Genomic DNA, 19829 nt, shown 5'->3' with positions numbered 1-19829 from the left:
CCAATGGTTAACTCAGAAGAAAATTCTTTATGCAAAGACTGGTGAAAATGTGGAACACGCTATCACAGGGAGTGGTTGACTCAAATAGTATAGATGCATTTCAGGGGAAACATTACAACGGGAGGTGTAATTTAGGAAAGATGAATGTAGTCTCAAGTGGAGCATATAAGTGACATGGATTGCTTGGGCCAAATGGCATGTTTTGGTACCATATATCCAATGAAATGTGTGTTCAAAGGAGTCTTGGCAAATTGCTGCAGGACACCTTATCACTGGCACACATTGCTGCTACTGTGTGTCAGCAGTGGAGGGTGTGAGTGTTTAAGTTGGTGGAAGGGGTGCCAATCCAGCAGGCTGCTTTATCTGGAATGGTGGTTAACTGCTTGAGTGTTTTTGCATCTGCACAAATTCAGGCAAGTGGAGAATATTCCATCACACTCCAAGATTGTGACTTGTAGATGGTGGACAAGCTCTGGGGAGTCGAGAAGTGAGTTACTCATCATAGAATCCCAGACTCTAATCTGCTCTGAAAGCCACAGTATTTCTCTGGCTGGTCCAGTTTAGTTTCTTGTCAATGCGATCTCCCAGGACGTTAATAATGTGGGATTCGGTAATGGTCATGCAATTGAATGTCAAGGGTAGATGTTTATATTTTCTGTTGTTGGAGATGGTCATTGTGAGTTATCAGCTTAAGACTAAATATTGTCCAGGTCTTGCTGCACAAGGACATGGACTGCTTCTGTATCTGAGGTCAATTATCTCAGCCCCATGCAGGACATCACTGCAAGAGTTCCTCAGGGTAGTGTAGAGGCGCAATCATCTTGAACTGCTTCATCAATGACCTTCCCTCAACATTGGTCAAAAGTGAAGATATTCACTAATGATTGCACAATGTTCAATACCATGCATGACTCCTCAGAAACTGAAGATGACATCCTCCCTATGCAGTACAACCTGGCAACATTCAGGCTTGAAATTATAAGTGACAAGTGACATTCGTGTCACACAAGTGCCAGGCAATGACCATCTCCAACAAGAGAGGATCTAACCATCACCCCATGACATTCAATGACATTACCATCACTGAATCCCCATTATTAACATCCTGGGAGTTGCCACTGACCAGAAACTGAACTGGACTAGCCATATAAATACTGTAGCGACAAGAGCAGGTCAGCAGCTGGGAATTCTGCAGAGAGGAACTGACCTCTTAACTCCCCAATGGCTGCCCACCATTTGCCAGGCACAATTCAGGAGCGTGATGGAATATTCTCCAGTTGTCTGGATGAATGGCGATCGAGCAACACTCAAGACTTTTCACACCAACCAGGCCAAAGCAGCCCACTTGATTTGACACCACAGTAAACATTCACTCCCTCCATCACAGATGCACAATGGCAGCATTGTGTACCATCTACTACAAGATTCCCTGCAGCAACTCAGCAAGGCTCCTGAGGCAACACCTTCCAAACCCATGACCATTACCACCTAGAAGGACAAGAGCTGCAGATGCATGGGAACATCATCACCTGGAAGTTCCCATCCAAGCCACTAACCACCCTGGTTTGGAAATATATTGCCTTTCCTTCACTGTCACTGGGTCAAAATCCTGGAATTCCCTGCCTAACAGCACTATGGGTGTACATACACCACGTGGACCACAGTCCATAATCAAAAGGTGGTTGAGGTCACAAACATATTGACAGCACTGAGGGGAGGGAGCACCACACATTACCTGAGCTTAGAATAGGGGCCCTCTCTATAACCTCTGTAATAACAGTGATCCCAACTTCACAGTACAATTGCATTCAACATAACACCCATCATTCCACTTGCAGGAGAAACCTTTCACTTGTGGAATACCAGACATGATACCAAAGCTCCCCAAAGTACTTTGCAAGGAAGTACACTTTGCACTGAAGTCACTGTTGTAATGTAGGAAAAGCACACAGCAAGATTTTGCGAATAGAAATGAAAGTTAATTGGCCAATGAATCTGTTTTGGTGGAGGGATAAATATTGAGCGCAGCACTGGGGTGAACCTCCCTGTTCTTCTTCTGAATAGTGCCATAGGTTGTTTTGCACTATTTTGTATGATCTACCAGCAGTGTTGCACCCAAGATGCCAGGAGTTCCCACTTCTGGGATCTACCCGGTTTGCCACGCCTCGCGAGATCTAACGCAAACTCGCGAAACGTTGTGATCAGAATCCTGCCCATTGTGAGTGAGATCACTATTTTGCAAATCACACTTTAATATGCGCACCCGTTATGTACCAAAGCCCTGGGTTCTAATCCATTCGCCTCCGAGAACTTAGGCGAGCACCATTCAGTGTGGTCCCCATAAATGGGGACCAGATGGAATGGCACTTGTGGGGGTCTGCCAGCAGATTGGAGACCCCGAGGTGCTTGCCCACTGCACAGGGTAGCAGCAGGGTGGCCCGGTAGCAGAGTGGAGGGGGGGCACGGTAGCACAGTGGTTAGCACAATTGCTTCACAGCTCCAGGGTCTCAAGTTCGATTACCGGCTTGGGTCACTGTCTGTGCGAAGTCTGCATGTTCTCTGCGTGGGTTTCCTCCGGGTGCTCCGGTTTTCTCCCACAGTCCAAAGATGTTCAGGTTAGGTGATTGGCCATACTAAATTGCCCTTAGTGTCCAAAAAGGTTAGGTAGGGTTACTGGGTTATGGGTATATGGTGGAGGTGTGGACTTAGGTCAGAGGCTTAGGTAGGGTGCTCTTTCCAAGGGCCAGTGCAGACTTGATGGGCCAAATGGTCTCCTTGTGCACTGTAAACTCTGTATGGGCACAGTGGTTAGCACTGTCTCTTCCCAGCTCCAGGGTCCCAGGTTCGATTCCCGGCTTGGGTCACTGTCTGTGCGGAGTCTGCACGTTCTTCCCGTGTCTGCGTGGATTTCCTCCGGGTGCTCCAGTTTCCTCCCACAGTCGAAAGATGTGCAGGTTAGGTGGATTGGCCATACTAAATTGCCCTTAGTATCCAAAAAGGTTAGGTGGGTTTACTGGGTTATGGGGATAGGGTGGAGGTGTGGGCTTAGGTCAGGGGCTTAGGTAGGGTGCTCTTTCCAAGAGCCGGTGCAGAATCGATGGGCCGAATGGTCTTCTTCTGCACTGTAAATTCTGTAAGGGCAGCACGGTAGCATAGTGGTTAGCACTGTTGCTTCACAGCTCCAAGGTCCCAGGTTCGATTCCCGGCTGGGTCACTGTCTTTGCTGAGTAGGCACGTTCTCCCCGTGTCTGTGTGGATTTTCTCCGGGCGCTCCGGTTTCCACCCACAGTCCAACGATGTTCAGGTTAGGTGGATTGGCCATATTAAATTACCCTCAATATCCAAAAAAAGGGTAGGTGGGGTTACTGGGAAAGGGTGAAGGTGTGGGCTTAAGTAGGGTGCTCTTTCCAAGGGCCAGTGTAGACTCGAATGGCCGAATGGCCTCCTTCTGCACTGTAAATTCTATGATTCTATGATGATTCTATGGCACTGCTGGTGTCACCTGGACATCTTGGCACTGCCAGTCTGCCACCCTGGCAGTGCCACCTGGGTGCATGCCTGGCATTGCCAAAGTGCACAGGTGGCATCGCCAGTTGGCTTCCAGGCTGACAGTGCCATGGTGCCAGCCTGGCATTTTTTCCATGATGGGAATTGTGACCGGGGGTACCCTGCACATGTGAGGTGTGGTTTGGGGGTCCCCGAAGTTCCCCTTATAGGCGAGTTGGAGGTTTGGTGGTCGTGTCAGGAGGGGTCAAGAGATTGGAACACCATTTAAAAATGGCATCCAGATCTCTTCCTGCACTGAGGAATTCCGGCGAGCGGAGTTCCTCAGTGCAGGAAACAGAACTAAATGTGGCCTCGGCGGGGCGTTCCCCACTCAGGCCGCGAAGTGAAACAGAGTCCCAGTAGATAACGTGGTGTTTTTCGGCGCTGAACTAATAATAATCTTTATTAGTGTCATAAGTAGGTTTCCATTACACTGCAATGAAGTTATGTAAAAATGCCCTAGTCGTCACACTCAAGCGCCTGTTCAGTACATTGAGGGAGAATTCAGAATGTCCAATTCACCGAACAGCACGTCTTTTGGGACTTGTGGGAGGAAACCGGATCGCGGGGGAAACCCACACAGACACGGGGAGAACGTGCAGCCTCCGCACAGACAGTAACCCAAACTGGGAATCGAACCCACGTCCCTGGTGCTGTGAAGTAACAGTATTAATCCCTGGCCTACCGTGCCACCCTTTAATGTCCTTTAGGGAAGGAAATCTGCCATCCTTACCTGATCTGGCCTACATGTGACTCCAGATCCACAGCAATGTGGTTGAATGTTAAATGCCCTCAGGAATGGACAATAAATGCTGGCCCAGCCACCGAAGCCAACATCCCATGAACAAATTAAAAATAATAATAATTCACCAATTAACCAGCAGAAAATACAGAGCTTGCATTTTTGTAAATTCCTGCACAATAAGTTTGGCTCTTAATGTATTCATGCAATGGAAATATTTCAGTAAAATTCAGATTACCCCCTATTTTCTACCATTTTTCAACCTCTCAAGTAATTCACTTCCTTTTTTAACTTGGAAATTTGCTTGAGCTCAACCAATTCCTTCGCAAACATGATGCTTCTTATTCTTCCAATTAATGTTCGTACATGAGCACTTCAGTAGTTTCAGAGGGTATTGTAAATGCTCTGTGACTCATCATCAAACAATAGTTTGGCTCAGTTGCAGCATTCCTACCTTTGAGTTAGAAGGTAATGGGTTCAAGCTGCAGGGCTTGAATCCACAAGCCGGTCTGACGATTTATTATGGCACCAAGGGAGTTATTAAATTAAATGAGGTGCATCTTTCTGATGAAACATTAAACTCTAGCCTCATCTAACTGCGCAGATGGATAGACTAGATCTTATTTAACCTTATCTCATTACTGCTTATGGGACATGTGTGCAGCTCATTGATGTGTTTGTTAATTAGTTACAAAGCACTTTAATCTGAGAAATGCATCATAGAGTCATAGAATTTACAGTGCAGAAGGAGGCTGAAAGTAAACTGTTTGGTAGAGTCATTTTATAGCTTTTGTGAAGAATATTCTTCAGGTGACCTCCTTGCCTCTGGAAATCTGCACTTGGTCAGGCTGGTGACTGATTTATCAATACTGAACATCTCCGAAAGCTATTATCTGGCACAGTGCACCTCCAAACAAATGACCATTATATGACCGTCTATCTAAGTTCGATTGATAGTTATGCAGTTTGCTGTCAGTTGCTCTATCTATGTGAGAAACTTGGATTCGTACCTCATCCATGCATAAGGAGATAAGGACGAGGAGCAGCTCACAGCATCTGGAACCTGCTCCACCATTCAGTACGATTATGGCGGATCTTTGGTTTTTGGTCCACTTTTGCACCTGCTGCCCATATCCCTTGATTTCCTTAGAGACCAAGGTTTGGATTCCTTCACTGTTGCTGGGCCAAGAACCTGGAGCTTCCTCCCTAACAGCACCATGGCTGTACCTGTATCATTTGGACTTCAGGGGTTCAAGAAGGTGGGCTGCCACCACCTTCTTAAGGGTAAAAAGGGATGGATGCAATAAATGCTGACCTTGCCAGTGACACTGGCATCCCAAGAATACATTTTTTAAAACTTTAACTCTTTTCACATCAACTTTCTACAGATATTGCAGATATATGTAACTCTCATTACTCCTGCAGTTCATACAAATTCCAGCACAGAAGAAGACCATTTGATTAATTACCCTTGCGCCAATGCTAGTTTTTTGATTGTAATTGTCCATTTTCGTGCAATTTCCTGTTTCGCCCTGACAGTTTGCTTACTTCGAGTCCTCAATGATAGGCACTGAAAATCATGCTTCTTTGTATTCTTTCACTACCCCCACTTGCATTGATAGAATTGCAGCAGATTTTCCCACTGATCTTGCCTCTGATCGGGCACATCTGTTGTACTGCTGCCAATGTAATTTGCGAAAGTGTAGAGAAAGCCAGGTTCTCTGAGTATAAGAGTATAATAAAGCTTGATTTTCAATTGCCTGTGATTTGGCAAGTTTCCCATGGTCAGATAATCTGCATATACATTGGCAGCTTACTGCTGAACAGCTGCCAATAATTGGATTTAAAGCTACATTTAAATCCCCAAAGCACCTTAAAGCTATGATTGTATTAAATGGCAAACATCCTCAGGGGGTCATATGGTCTAGTCCTGATCCTACTTCGAGCTTCTAATGTCCTTAAAGGGAAATGGCAGCAATCGCAACATTGTAGAGAAGCTGAAAAGCATGGCAACCAGGAGGTCAGCATGAAAGAGAGTGTGCAATTTAAGAGAAACAGCGATGGATGTATTACAGGAAGCTTTGAGGGAAAAATGGTTCTTCAGTCTGCTGTGAACCAGCATGTTTATGTATTTAGTGATACAACCTACAACTAATTTCTCCCAGGGCAGACGTTATCAGAGACACCAACCATCTTAAATCAGTTCCAACGCCTGCCCAACAAGTTGCACCTACGAGAACTTCACATTTAAAAAGAGTCAAGAAATTCCAGCGGGAGTTATCAGCCAAGTCTGTAAAGTATCATCTCCATGCAGCAATTAATGTATTTGCCTCTGATCTTCAAAACAAAGTTAGCATCAAGGACTGTTTCATAATGAAGGTTTCATGGCAATTTCCCGCTGAGCTAGAATTAATAAGCACATTCGATTTCCTGTGATCACAAATCTGCAGTTTGCTGAGAATGTACAATCCATAGAATCCCTACAGTGCAGAAGCAGGCTGTTCAGCCCATTGAGTCTGCACTGACCCTCTGAAAGAACATCCTGCTGGGGCCCACTCCCCCGCCCTACCCCCGTAATCTCACATAACCTCAACATCTTTGAACACTAAGTGGCAATTTATCATGGTCAATCCAACTAACCTGCACATCATTGGACTGTGGGAGGAAACCAGAGCACCTGGCAGAAATCCACATGGGCAGGGGGAGAACGTGCAGACTCCACACAGACACCCAAGGCCACACAGTCACCGGGAAACAAACCTGGGCCCCTGGGGCTGTAAGGCAGCAGTGCTAACCACTGTGCCACTGCGCTGCCCTTTCTGTTAACTTATGAAACTGTATCACCTCCGTCGTTAACGTGATTGTAATCCACAGCCTTTTGCACTCTTGAAGAGTCATCTGCTCTGAGGAAGCCCAAAGGCCATTCACAGTGAGAGCTTGTTTCTATTTGGGACAAACAGCAATGTCTGCTCTCGTGGTTCGAGTACTTTCTCAAGTTCATCTCCCATGAACTTACTTACATTAAGTTTCAAGCTTAATAAGCCAAATGCAAGGTCCAGAGCATCTCCACAACACTATAATAGGGCACATTCTAAAGAACTGCAGTCACAAAGTTTTTTTCAACCATTTATATTTAACATTTTGTAGTAACTAATGCAGAACTGCTGAGGTTCATGGAATCCCTTCTTCATGATGCAATTGGCTGAAACCATGATTGCCATGTCGGTTATTAGAGATTTTGCAAATGTATATCAAAATGAAGAAGAGAAAGGCTGATGCTGGAAATCAGAAATAAAACAAAAGCGTTGAAACCGGGCAACACATCAGTCAGCATCAGAGAAATAGAATTTACACATGGATGAGCACTTTGGAGTGGGTCGGGTGGAAGGTTAAATTGGGAAAAATTCCAATCCTGTTAGGGAGCCGGCTCAAATTTGCCATTTCCAGGCTTTATGGAGCAGGACAAGCAGCGGAACAGCTAACCCCTCCCACATGACTGGTTGACAGTTTCAATATTTCAATGACTCTGGAAGCCCCTCATTTAACCTGCTTTGCAATTTGCAAAAGTTGTTCAATCTGCAGCGATATTCTTCAACTCTATGGCTCAGTTCTGAGCACTTCTTCATCGATCAACATTTTCATATCATGACCCTTTGGACCTTGAATTCTCCTTCTGCATTTTCTATATTGCAAAAGTGACAAGAATTCAAAAGTACTGCATTGGTTGGAAATACATTTGGGACATCCTAGGTCTTAACTATATAGTAATTGAGTATTTAATTGTATTCAAATTGTGAGCATTAACTTGGGATTCTCTGAATAAAATGATAAAGTCAATAAAAAAATATTTTTTAAAGCAGGGATTCACTCTCCAATTATTGCAACTCCATGCAGGCCAGAAGTAAGGCTGGCGCAGCAATTCAACCGCATGCAGTCTGCTAATTGGCCACTTCAAGGCCTCCTCAATATGTGACACCCTTAAAGAGGTGAGTAGAAAATTACAAATCAAAGGATCCAATCAGATGGCCCATTGGAGGCTGGGGGTTGGAGGCTGCCTGCCATGCCCACTACCCCATCTTGAGGCATGGATCCCCAATAGACCCCAGACAATCACAGAAAGACTAACTCCATAAAGCAGGTGGCCTTCCAGGTGATGATGAGGCCTCTTTGCCATGGCGGAGATTCAACCCTAATGTGGTCCTTAAGTATGCAAATTGGCTGCCCGCTATTTTTCCAACCTCTGATCTACCTCCCAGCCCACCAACACGGGGCTGGGGAAATTTGTCCCAAATGTGAGCTTCATGGATTTTACTTGCAGTTGAACAGAATCTTCCGGAATAGCCCACTTAACCATTCAGGAGACTGTTATGATAGATCTTCATGACTGCAAATCCAAAATTGAAAAGTTAGAAAATATAATTAGATTTTTTGAAATATATCATTTGAATTCTTCCCAACATTGCAGCAATTTTTTGTGAGTTATGATTGCCCAAGGTGTGAATAGCTAAACAGGTTTATGAATACTGCTAGTCGTCAATTCACAGTCAATCATCACATGAGAAACTGGAAGCATCAATCAGCGATGTCTTTTCAAAATTGATTCTTGGGATGATTCTCCAGGAGGTGTGGCTGTGAGCAGATGATCTTTTCCTGCCAGTTCAAATACTTGTATGACCTGGGAATCACTGACAAGATTGATTACTGCCTATCCCTGGCTGCAGTTCAGGTGGTGATGCTGGGCCCTTCTCTTGAACCTTGGCAGTCTGTGAGATGAAGCTACTGTCACAATGCTGCTAGATAAGAAGGTTTGATTTTATTCATTCACAGGATTTGGGAATCGCTGGCTGGGCCAGCATTTGTTGTCCATCCCTAACTGCCTATGAGGGGCAGCCACACTGCTATGGATTTGGAGTCACATGTAATCCATACCCGGTAAGGACAGCATATTTCCTTCCCGAAAGGGCATTAGTGAACCCCAGATGGGTTTTTACAACAATGCTTTAATAGTCACCATTAGACTTTAATACCAGATTCTAATTGAATTCAAATTTCACCACCATGGTGGGATTCAAACCCCAGAGCATTATCCAGGGTCTCTGCATTGGTCTCTGCATTGGTCTCTGCATTACAAGTCCAGTGACAATACCACTATGCCACTGCCTCCCCGGCAGCATTTTGATCTAGTATTAGCACAATAAGGCTATTACTCTCTCATTAATGCTCAATTTGGGTTCCGTCAGGGCCACTCAGCTCCTAACATCAATACAGACTTAGTCCAAACATGGACAAAAGAGCTCAACACAAGAGGTGAAGTGAGAGCGACTGCCCTTGACACTAACGGAGCAGTTGATGGAAAGTGGCATCAAGGACCCCGAGCAAAATTGAAGTCATTTGGATTATTATCATGGGGGAAAACCACCACTGGCTGGAGTCATACCTGGCACAAAGGAAGATGGTTGTGATGGTTGGAGATCAATCAACTCAGTCCCGGGACATCACTGCAGGAGTTCCTCAGGATAGTGTCCTAGGCCCAACCATCTTCAGCTGTTTCATCAATAACCTTCATTCCATTATGAGGTCAGAAGTGGGGATTTTCGCTGATGATTGCAAAATGTTCAACACCATTGGTGACTCCTCGGATACTAAAGCAGTTCATGTCTATATGCAGCAAGATCAAGACAATATTGAGGCTTGGGCTGCCAATTGGCCAGTAATATTCAAGCTACACAAGTGTCAGGCAATGACCATCTCCAACAAGAGAGAATCCAACTATCTTCCCATGACATTCAATGGCATTACCATCACCATATTCACCCCATTATCAACATCCTGGGATTATCATAGACCAACCAGAGACTGAACTGGACCAGCCATATAAAACTATGTATATAAGTACAGGTCAGAAACTGGGAATTCCGCAGAGAGGAACTGTGACAGTTGAGGAGTATTCTATCTGAGATCTTCCTGAGTAGTCGAGGTTGTAAGCTACCAGACAAGGTCTTGTGAATATCTAAAGTAAGACTCACTATATGAGAGTTCTAATTTTAGCATGCACAATGTGCCTTGCTTTCACTACTTTCAGTGTACAGGATAGACTGTGACTTAGATTGCTATCTTTTCCTTAAAGTCGACTAAATATTTCTAATTCATGAGAGCTAGGCATGGGCAAGTGACCCTTCAGATAGTCTCAAAAGGTGAGAATATGATGAGTCCTAGTTAAATGTCACTCTTATTTATTAAAATAGACACGGATCTGTATGGTAAAATATATATGTAATTTATTTAAAGAAAAAAGAGTAATACAAGTGTTTTGATAAATGATACAGTTTGACAATTACAGGATATGTTTGAGTTAGCCTGTGAACTCCTTAACTACATAATTGCTTAAGCTATAAACATTTCATACTTACAACGGCCAGTAGTCTCGGAGTTCGACACTCAATCAAGAGCAGAACTCTACAAGTCGAGATAGCAGTTTAAACACCCAGTAATATCCTAAACAGTTCTCCAAGCGAAACTCCAACTTTTGCAGCTTTTCTTAAGCATTTATATCTTTTTCTTACTTGGGGAGTTTGACGCCCCAGTTATTTTGAGACAAAGAACAGTCTCTCTTTTGGTCGGCAAGACCTTGGTTTCTAAGGAGGTCCAGCAAGGCACCTGTTCTTAAAGATACGAGGCTGATACCTCCGGTAGCTATCTCCAGAAAATCACCAGCCTCCCTTCTTGGCAGGGTCTTTTGCCAAGCAGTAGCCCCCATAGTGGCAAGGCCACTCTACAAGTGATATCCTTAGTTGGCAGAGCTTATTTCCAGACAGGCCACAAGACTTAATGAGTTCACTGCATCTGGACTCTTACAAAGATAATGTCTGTAATACATATTAAAAACATTATTGCGATAAGTAATGGTTTACAATGACAATGGACTTCATCAGTCATCAGTTTTTAATATAGGGTTAAATACAAGAGATCATATAAAATCAGCTCTGATCAGGTTTTAATATGGAGTGAATATATGATATTATTAGAAAATCAGTTCTGATCAGCCTTTAATATAGGTGGATACCACAACAGAACTCACCTCCTGTCCTGACTCTCCAAAGCCTGTCCAACATATACAAGGCACAGGTCAGAAGTGTGATGCAATGCTCTCCACTTGCCTGAATGTGTGCAGCTCAAAAGAATCCAGCTGTTATTGCAAGTCAATAGTAATCCACAGGATGTTGATTACAGGACATTCATCAAGGTTTGGGGCTGTGGTTGATTGGCACACCAACCAGCACCTTCAACATCCACTTCCATCAACACTGATGCACAGTGGCAGTAGTGTGCATCATCACAAATTGCATTCAGCAACTTAACAATGCTCACCATCCCGATTTGGGACTATATTGCCGTTACTTCACTGTCACTTGTTCAAAACCCTGGAAATCTTTCCCTCTCCACCACATCGACTGCAGTAATTCAAGAAGGCAACTCATTAGCACCTCCTCAATGGCAATTGGGGATGGACAATAAGTGCAGGCCTAGCCAGCAACACCCACATCTTATAGAACATACAGTGCAGAAGGAGGCCATTCGGCCCATCGAGTCTGCACTGACCCACTTAAGCACTGACTTCCACCCTATCCCCATAACGCAATAACCTCTCTGAACCTTTTTGGACACCAAGGGCAATTTATCATGGCCAATCAACCTAACCTGCCCATCGTTGGACTTATGAAAGAATAAAGGTGGTGTGACTTGGCGCACAAGTCACATACTGAGGTCAGGAGGAGGTGGTACTGGGACAGCGCGCTGTCAGTAGGAGGTGGTACAGGGACAGTGCACTGACGTCAGGAGGAGGCAGTACTGGGACAGGGCTCAGGAGGAGACGGTACTGGAACAGCACGCTGAGCTCAGGAGGAGACGGTACGAGGACAGCGCGCTGAGCTCAGGACGAGGTGGTACTGGGACAGCGCGCTGACGTCAGGAGGAGGCGGTACTAGGACAGCACGCTGAGCTCAGGAGGAGGCGGGACTGGGACAGTGCGCTGAGCACAAGAGGAGACGGTACAGCACGCTGAGCTCAGGAGGTGGTGGTACTGGGACAGTGCGCTGAGCTCAGGAGGAGGTGGTACTGGGACAGCACACTGAGCTCAGGAGGAGGCGGTACTGGGAAAGCGCGCTGAGCTCAGGAGGAGGTGCTACTGGGACAGCGCGCTGACGTCAGGAGGAGGTGGTACTGGGACAGCACGCTAAGCTCAGGAGGAGACGGTACTGGGAAAGCGCGCTGAGCTCAGGAGGAGACGGTACTGGGACAGCACGCTGATGTCAGGAGGAGGTGGTACTCGGACAGCACGGTCAGCTCAGGAGGTGGTGGTACTGGGACAGCACACTGACGTCAGGAGGAGACGGTACTGGAACAGCGCTCCATGAGGCAGTCCTGGGACAGCGCGCTGAGCTCAGGAGGAGACGGTACTCAGACAGCGCGTTGACGTCAGGAGGAGACGGTGCTAGGATAGCACACTCAGCTCAGGAAGAGGTTGTATTGGGACAGCACACTGACGTCAGGAGGAGACGGTACTCGGACAGCGCGTTGACATCAGGAGGGGGCGGTACTAGGATAGCACACTCAGCTCAGGAGGAGGTCGTATTGGGACAGCACACTGACGTCAGGAGGAGGCGGTACTGACACATCGCGCTGAGCTCAGGAGGAGGTGGTACAGGTGATGTGTTGGGTACTCTGCTACACAGAATAACCAACACGGTTGCGAATGGTACAACTCAGTTTTATTACTAACATTTATTTACAGTGGTAAACTGGTTACCAGGGTTCGATCATAACCCTAGAATCTGTGGACTTATTCCTAATACTATCTTGGAGTGGCACTCAGCACGTGGTGGATGTCTGAGTGGCTTGCTGTGAGCTCTGTACCCTGAGCTGTCTCCTGCTGGAATGCCCGGGAAGTGTCGTGTTCCCTGTTTTGTAGTGTGTATGCTCTTGCCTGTGATTGACTGTGGTGTTGTGTGTGTGTTGATTGGCCCGTTGATCCGTTCATCAGTATGTATGTATGTTTGTACCATGATGTTTACCTGAATATCATGATATCCCCCTTTTTTTACAAGAACATGTGCCTATGTGGTTATAAATAGAGATGTGTACTGAGTGCAGCTGGATGTGTGTGTGTGCAATATCTACAGCATGTACATGGGGCTAAACTATATACAAGGGGCGATGTTGGGTGCGACATAGCAACGAGGTTGTACCATAAACAAAGAACGGGGAAATGTTGAACGACAAAAACGAACTCCTGTAACGACAAGGAAGAACAGAAACACATTAACACAGTGGTATTATGAGTTCAATGTACAAACAGGCTAATAAGTCCAGTCTAGTAGGTGGGCGACGAATTCGGGTTGACCGCCTCAAGGCTGGATCTGGATCCACCGGCTGAGGAATGGGCCTGGCCACGGGCGACGACGGAAGGGGCATGGCGGCAGGAAGCTCCACAAAGTCGATATCAGGAACAACAGGAGGGCGTGGTGCCGGTGTAAGTTCCCGTAGCGAGCGTGGAAGTAGGCGAAGGGCCCGGCGATTGCACCTACGAATGGATCCATCAGGCATGCGAACCAGGAACTAGCGGGGAGCCACGCGTCGGAGAACTTTGGCAGGTGCTGACCAGCCACCTTCTGGTAGGTGGATGCAGATGTCGTCTCCAGGCGCCAGGGCGGGAAGATCAGTTGCCCGTGTGTCAAATGCCATCTTCTGGTGGACGCGCTGCTGTTGCATTCTGTGTAGTACCGGAGCATGGTTGGTTGTGGGTACCAGAATGCATGGCACAGTGGTCCTGAGGGCGCGACCCATCAACAGCTGGGCTGGTGAGAGGCCAGTGGCTAGTGGGGCCGAGCGATAGGCCAGCAGGGCTAGGCAGAAATCCGATCCGGCAGAGGAGCCGCTTGACGATGTGAACGCCCTTCTCCACCTTTCCATTGGACTGGGGATGCAGAGCGCTGGACGTCACGTGTGTGAAGCCATACGAAGCAGCAAAGGACGACCATTCCTGGCTGGCAAAACAGGGCCCATTGTCCGACATGACAGTAATCGGAATGCCGTGGCGAGCGATGGTGTCTTTGCAGGCCCTTATGACAGCGGACGATGTCAAATCGTGCAGGCGTATGACCTCTGGATAGTTTGAAAAGTAATCAATGACGATTACATAGTCCCTGCCGAGCGCGTGAAAAAGGTCCACACCCACCTTCGCCCAGGAGGACGTCACCAGCTCATGGGGCTGAAGCGTCTCAGGAGGTTGCGTCGGTTGAAACCTTTCGCAGGTGGGGCAGTTGAGCACCATATTGACAATGTCATCACTGAGGCCCGGCCAGTATACCGCCTCTCGGGCCCTCCGTCTGCACTTCTCGACCCCCAGATGACCTTTGTGTAGTTGGTCGAGGACCAGCTTGTGCATGCTGTGCGGAATCACAATCCGGTCCAGCTTTAGGAGGACACCATCAATGACGGCCAAGTCGTCTCGGACATTGTAGAACTGCGGGCACTGTACTTTGAACCACCCTCCCGTCATGTGGCGCATCACCCGTTGTAGAAGGGGGTCACCCGCAGTCTCCCGGCGAATACGGGCCAGACTGGAGTCATCAGCTGGCAGATTTGCCGATGTGAAGGCCACCTGCGCTTTGACCTGACAGACGAACCCCTCGAATCGGGCGGTGTGCTCACTGCTCTAGATAGGGCATCCGCAATGATAAGGTCCTTTCCCGGGGTGTAGACCAGTTGGAAGTCATACCTCCTGAGTTTAAGTAGGATGCGCTGGAGGCGAGGTCATCTCATTCAGGTCCTTGTGTATGATGCTGACCAGGGGGCGATGGTCAGTCTCAACGGTAAACTGGGGGAGACCATACACGTAGTCATGGAACTTGTCTATTCCGGTCAGCAAACCTAGGCACTCCTTTTCGATCTGCGCGTAGCGTTGTTCTCTGGGGGTCATGGCCCGCGAGGCATAGGCGACCGGGGCACATGACGCAGTGTCATCCCGCTGTAGGAGTACCGCCACAATGTCAGACTGGCTGGCATCAATCGAAAATTTTGTGTCACGAGATGTGTCGAAAAACGCCAATACCGGGGCTGTGGTAAGCTTAAATTTGAGCTCCTCCCATTCCTTCTGGTGTGTGGGCAGCCACTGGAACTCCGTGGACTTCTTGACGAGGTGGCGCAGAGCCGCCGTGTGGGAGGCAAGGTTGGGAATGAACTTCCCCAGGAAGTTGACCATGTCTAGGAAGCGAAGCACTGCTTTCTTGTCTGCCGGCTGCGGCATGGCTGTAATGGTGCTCACCTTGGCTGCATCCGGACGGACTCCTGACCGGAAAATGTGGTCCCCCAGGAACTTCAGCTCGGTTTGGCCGAAAGAACACTTGGCTCGGTTGAGGCGCAGGCCGTTTTCCCGTTTGCGCGCAAAGACGTGCTGGAGACGATTGATGTGCTCCTGTGGTGTGGTGGACCAAATGATGACGTCGTCCACAGAGACGCGCACCCCTTCGATGCCCTCCAGTATCTGCTCCATGATCCTGTGAAAGACCTCGGATGCCGAGATGATGCCAAATGGCATTCTGTTATAGCAGAACCTGCCGAAAGGGGTGTTGAAGGTGCACAGCCTTCGGCTGGTCTGATCCAGTTGGATCTGCCAAAAACCCTTCAAGGCATCCAGTTTTGTGAAGATTTTAGCCCGGGCCATTTTGCTCGTGATCTCTTCCCGTTTGGATATGGGGTAGTGTTCCCTCATTATGTTGTTGTTGAGGTCTTTTGGAACAATGCAGATACGGAGCTCGCTGGAGGGCTTCTTAACACACACCATGGAGCTGACCCATGGCATGGGCTCCGTGACACGGGACAGCACCCCTTGGTCCTGGAGATCCTGCAGCTGCTGCTTGAGGCGGTCTTTGAGTGGCACTGGCCCTGCGAGGTGCGTGAATGACCGGGGTGGCGTCCGGTTTGAGCCATATTCTGTAGGTGTAGGGCAGTGTTCCCTCGAATGCCTCCTGGTTGTGGGCGAGGAGCGATTGGAGCTGAGCCCTGAATTCTGCATCCGGGAAGTCAGATGTGCCTTCTGGAGACAGAGCGTGGACCCGCTGCACAAGGTGGAGAACCAGTGGTAAACTGGTGCGCCTAGCAGGGAGTCCTTTGATGATCCGACTATTTCGAATGAGAGTGTGGCCGTGTGTGTGTTGTGTGTCACCTGGAGCTGGCAGGATCCCATAGCCGGGATAACGTCCCCGTTGTAGTCGATTATCTTGCAACGGGATGGCCGAATTGGTGGTCTGACCTTCAAGGCGTAGAAGGCTGACCATGCTATGATGTTCGCGGAGGCGCCAGTGTCTAGACGGAATGTTATCGGTGATCGGTTGACCGTTAGGGTGGCACACAATTCATCACCCGGATTGACAGTGTTCACTTGCAACGGCTGGTGGGTCCTGGCTTGAGACATCCGGTTCCCATCAATGACCGCAACACAGAAGGCGTCCCGGTCGTCTGTGTCACAGGTCTGGATATCGTCTGGGCACGGCTCGTAGTAAGGAGGCTGAATGGTCCGCACGTCCCTGCGAGGTTGTCGGAATTGGGGAACACTGGCAGGTTGAGCTGCTCGACAGCAGGCAACGTAGCGGCCCATCTTGCCACAGCGGAGGCATTGTCGGTTTCTTGCCGGACATTGCCTCTTTAAATGTGCGGCTCCGCAGTTGCCGCACATCGTGACGTCATGGCGTTCGTTGCGCCACCGTGCATGCGCAGTTCGGTCTTGCGTCGAGCGCGCCTGCGCGTCACGTCCCACTGTGTCAACGTCTTTTTTGGCGCGCACAAACATGGGAGGCCCCGGAAAGCGCGCAAAATGGCTGCCCTCGTCCGGGCCGCGGGCCGGGAGGAACTTGATCGCCTGGACCCGTTCGGCCTCGTAGGACGCCTGCCTCGCCGATCCGGCCGCGTAGGACACCTGCCGCGCCGATTCGGCCTTTTGAAATTGGGAGTAGCAGCTAGTCGCGTTTTCATGCAGGACACAGGCTTCGATTGCGGAGGCTAGGGTGAGGCCTTTAATTTTTAATAGCTGCTGGTGTAGGGTGCCCAAGGTGACCCCAAAAACAATCTGGTCCCGAATCATTGAATCGGAGGTGGTGTCGTAACCGCAGGACTGCGCGAGTATATGGAGATGCGTAAGGAAGGATTGAAAGGGCTCATCCTTACCCTGCAGGCGCTGCTAGAAGAGATACCTCTCGAAACTCTCGTTGACCTTGACGTTGAAGTGTTGGTCGAGTTTGAGAAGGACCGTCTTGTACTTGGTCTTGTCCTCACCTTCCGCGAACACCAGGGAGTTGTAGACATGAATTACGTGTTGACCTGCCGTGGAGAGGAGGAGGGCAATCTTTCTGGTGTCCGAATTGCTCTCCTTTTCGTTGGCTTCCAGGAAGAGCTGGAAGCGCTGTTTGAACAGCTTCCAATTAACGCCGAGGTTTCCAGCGACTTATAGCGGCTGTGGCGTGCTGACGGTGTCCATGGCGCAGGATGGCAGATTCCTGAGGATCCGTAGGAGGTCCCACAGTTACTCCTGGGTACTCTGCTACACAGACGACCCAACACGGTTGCGAATGGTACAACTCAGTTTTATTACTGACATTTATTTACAGTGGTAAACTGGTTACTGAGGTTCGATCATAACCCTAGAATCTGTGGACCTATTCCTAATATTATCTTGGAGTGGCACTCAGCACATGGTGGATGTCTGAGTGGCTTGCTGTGAGCTGTGCCCTGAGCTGTCTCCTGCTGGAATGCTCAGGAAGTGTCATGTTCCCTGTTTTGTACTGTGTATGCTCCTGCCTGTGATTGGCTGTGGTGTTGTGTGTGTGTTGATTGGTCCGTTGATCTGTCCATCAGTATGTATGTATGTCTGTACCATGATGTTTACCTGAATATCATGACAACTGGGACAGCACGCTGACGTCAGGAGGTGGTGGTACTGGGACAGCACCCTGAGCTCAGGAGGAGGCAGTACTGGGACAGCACGCTGACGTCAGGAGGTGGTGGTACGGGGACAGCACCCTGAGCTCAGGAGGAGGCAGTACTGGGACAGAGCGCTGAGCTCAGGTGGAGGCGGTACTGGGACAGCATGCTGAGCTCAGGAGGAGGTGGTACTGGGACAGCACGCTGAGCTCAGGAGGAGGTGGTACTGGGACAGCACGCTGAGCTCAGGAGGAGGTGGTACTGGGACAGAGCACTGAGCTCAGGTGGAGGCGGTACTGCAACAGCACGCTGAGCTCAGGAGGCAGTACTGGGATAGCGCGCTGAGCTCAGGAGGAGCTGGTACTCGGACAGCACGCTGAGCTCAGGAGGAGGCAGTACTGGGACAGAGCGCTGAGCTCAGGTGGAGGCGGTACTGGGACAGCATGCTGAGCTCAGGAGGAGGTGGTACTGGGACAGCACGCTGAGCTCAGGAGGAGGTGGTACTGGGACAGAGCACTGAGCTCAGGTGGAGGCGGTACTGGGACAGCATGCTGAGCTCAGGAGGAGGTGGTACTGAGACAGCACGCTGAGCTCAGGAGGAGGTGGTACTGGGACAGAGCACTGAGCTCAGGTGGAGGCGGTACTGCAACAGCACGCTGAGCTCAGGAGGCAGTACTGGGATAGCGCGCTGAGCTCAGGAGGAGCTGGTACTCGGACAGCACACTGAGCTCAGGAGGAGGTGGTATTGGGACAGCGCGCTGAGCTCAGGAGGAGGCGGTACTCGGACAGCACGCTGACATCAGGAGGAGGTGGTACTGGGACAGCGCGCTGAGCTCAGGAGGAGGTGGTACTGGGCCAGCGCGTTGAGCTCAGGAGGAGGTGGTACTGGGACAGCGTGCTGAGCTCAGGAGGAGGCGGTACTGGGACAGCGCGCTGAGTTCAGGAGGAGGCAGTACTGGGACAGCGCGCTGACGCCAGGGGTGGCGGTACTGGGACAGCGCGCTGAGCTCAGGAGGACGTGGTACTGGGACAGCGCGCTGACGTCAGCAGGAGGTGGTACTGGGACAGCGCGCTGACGTCATGGGGTGGCGGTACTGGGACAGCATGCTGAGCTCAGGAGGAGGTGGTACTGGGACAGCGCGCTGAGCTCAGGAGGAGGTGGAACTGGGTCAACACGCTGAGCTCAGGAGGAGGCGGTACTGGGACAGCGCGCTGAGTTCAGGAGGAGGTAGTACTGGGACAGCGCGCTGACGTCAGGAGGAGGTGGTACTGGGACAGCGCGCTGAGCTCAGGAGGAGGTGGTACTGGGACAGCGCGCTGAGCTCAGGAGGAGGTGGTACTGGGACAGCGCGCTGAGCTCAGGAGGAGGCCGTACTGGGACAGCGCGCTGAGCTCAGGAGGAGGCGGTACTGGGACAGCGCGCTGACGTCAGGAGGAGGCGGTACTGAGACAGTGCGCTGAGTCAGGAGGAGGTGGTACTGGGACAGCGAGCTGAGCTCAGGAGGAGGCGGTACTGGGACAGCGCGTTGAGTTCAGGAGGAGGCAGTACCGGGACAGCGCGCTGAGC

General features: G+C 49.4%; 1 protein-coding gene across 1 annotated transcript in view; it reads right to left on the bottom strand.

Annotated features, from left to right (window-relative positions):
• The window catches only part of LOC140409143 (A disintegrin and metalloproteinase with thrombospondin motifs 12-like), a 951810-nt gene that overhangs the window by 689727 nt on the left and 242254 nt on the right, over positions 1–19829 (bottom strand). The window lies entirely within an intron of this gene.

This window comes from Scyliorhinus torazame, chromosome 3 (assembly GCF_047496885.1).
Source record: "Scyliorhinus torazame isolate Kashiwa2021f chromosome 3, sScyTor2.1, whole genome shotgun sequence".
NCBI lineage: Eukaryota > Metazoa > Chordata > Chondrichthyes > Carcharhiniformes > Scyliorhinidae > Scyliorhinus > Scyliorhinus torazame.
This window is presented reverse-complemented; position numbering and strand designations above follow the sequence as displayed.